The sequence below is a fragment of the Lactuca virosa genome, unplaced genomic scaffold (assembly GCF_052849685.1).
Source record: "Lactuca virosa cultivar CGN04683 unplaced genomic scaffold, Lactuca_virosa_CGN04683_v6 scaffold_156, whole genome shotgun sequence".
NCBI classification, from domain to species: domain Eukaryota; kingdom Viridiplantae; phylum Streptophyta; class Magnoliopsida; order Asterales; family Asteraceae; genus Lactuca; species Lactuca virosa.
In genome coordinates this window covers 37,501-40,000 of record NW_027629966.1, presented here as the reverse complement: position 1 = coordinate 40,000, position 2,500 = coordinate 37,501, and positions in this window count along the sequence as shown.

Genomic DNA, 2,500 nt, shown 5'->3' with positions numbered 1-2,500 from the left:
CACACATGCCCATGAACGACCAAGGGAACAAGGCACCTTGCCACACACATGCCCATGAACGACCAAGGGAACAAGGCCATGAACGACCAATGGAACAAGGCACCTTGCCACACACATGCCCATGAACGACCAAGGGAACAAGGCACCTTGCAACACACACGCCCATGAACGACCAAGGGAACAAGGCCATGAACGACCAATGGAACAAGGCACCTTGCCACACACATGCCCATGAACGACCAAGGGAACAAGGCACCTTGCCACACACACGCCCATGAACGACCAAGGGAACAAGGCACCTTGCAACACACACGCCCATGAACGACCAAGGGAACAAGACACCTTGCCACACACATGCCCATGAACGACCAAGGGAACAAGGCCATGAACGACCAAGGGAAAAAAGCACCTTCCCACACAAACACCCATGAACGACCAAGTGAACAAGGCTTCTTCCCATACACAACCCCATGAACGACCAAGGGAACAAGGCTACTTCCCACACAAACACCCATGAACGACCAACTGAACAAGGCTACTTCCCACACAAACACCCATGAACGACCAAGTGAACAAGGCTTCTTCCCACACACTACCCCATGAACGACCAAGGGAAAAAAGCACCTTCCCACACAAACACCCATGAACGACCAAGTGAACAAGCCTTCTTCCCACACACAACCCCATGAACGACCAAGGGAACAAGGCTACTTCCCACACAAACACCCATGAACGACCAACTGAACAAGGCTACTTCCCACACAAACACCCATGAACGACCAAGTGAACAAGGCTTCTTCCCACACACTACCCCATGAACGACCAAGGGAACAAGGCATCTTGCCACACATGCCCACGAACGACCCAAGCCCATCCTCACCGGTCTAAGGAACAAGGGGCCTTGACACACCATGAGCTGATTTCTAAGCAAGTCAAACGATGAAGGGAGAAAAGTGTTGTAACCGAGTCCGTTTAAGTGTTGTAGTTCCTACTTAATACATAGTCAATTGAAGTTTTAGTTCCAATCCGAACTGCTCGGAGCTAAGGCACCAAAACATCACATTCCATGCCAAAATCAAAAACACAGCTTGAGATGTACTCAAACTTATGTCTGTGTTCTTCCGAGTTCATCTAAGCGACTTATGAATAGCTAAAAGCCTTATCTGCCTGCCTATCACTAGGCGAAGGGGAAAAAAACCCGAACATGATATAATTACATTTCAAGTCCATTCGTCTATGTTAACAATGACCCACACAACGTTTCAATGACATTCCTACTTGATTTGAGCGACATATCAACAAGTAGGGAACCAAACACTTCAAGGCATGGCCAAAAATAGGCCACATACATTTATGCCCCAAACATGACATTTTTTTTATTTCAAAGCCTTTCATTTATAATAAAAAGCATCCCTACAACATTTCGTGTGAATCCGAATTAATTCGAGCGAGTTATGGACACATTCGCAAAATTATGCATCCCTGGGCAAATCAATGTCTGTTCCTGTCACCAAGCTCTTTGTGCAATATGTATATATAGGGGAACCATGGGACTGCTTCCCACCGGCGCCCCACTTGGTGTCTAGCGCCCAACGCTCTCGAGGCTGGCACGCTCGAGGCATGGCCAAGGCGCCCGGTCTTCACGAAAACGAGGCCAAAACTCCCCCCATAGACGCCCCACTCCCGTGTCCCCTCCCCCCGACGTCTTGCGTGTCCAAAAATTATGCATCATCAGGGAAATCAATGTCTGTTCCTGTCACCAAGCTCTTTGTGCAATATGTATATATAGGGGGTACCATGGGGTCTCATTCGCATAGGTGCCCGGCATGTGGGATGGGCAACTAAGAATCGTGAGGCTGTATCGGCACCAACAGGGCAAGCCAAGCCAAGCCCCACGACCCATGTATGAGGCCACCCCCCAACACGTTGCCTTGGAATTCTCGAACGATGACCTGAAAACTAGCCCCGTTGCCTTCATTTTCCTCGACACGTTGCCTTGATTTCTCGAACGATGACATGAAAACTAGCCCCGTTGCCTTTATTTTCCTCGACACGATGACCTGAAAATGAGCCCCGTGGCCTAGATTTTCCTCGACGTCGCGAGCATACTAAAAATTATGCATCCTCAGGGAAATCAATGTCTGTTCCTGTCACCAAGCTCTTTGTGCAATATGTATATATAGGGGGGTGGCCGTGAGTGAGCACGGCAAGGGGTGAACGCGCCAGACGGCCTTTGAGCGTGATCTTGGGTGATGGTTGCTTAGTTCCCGTGTTGCTTACATAATACCCTTCCGAGTGGTGGCCTTGACAGGGCGTTTGGATGCCTTGTTAGGTCTCTGCGACAACGTTCCAGTGTTGTGGTCTCGCCTTGGCAGTGCGGGATGAATCTGTTTGTGTGGTAGTAAAATCACTCTGTGTGTGCTAATCTTTCGTTCGACGTGCTACTGGTGCCTGCCAGCATTTGATTTGTGCTGATGATCGGGAAAACATAGGCGTTAAA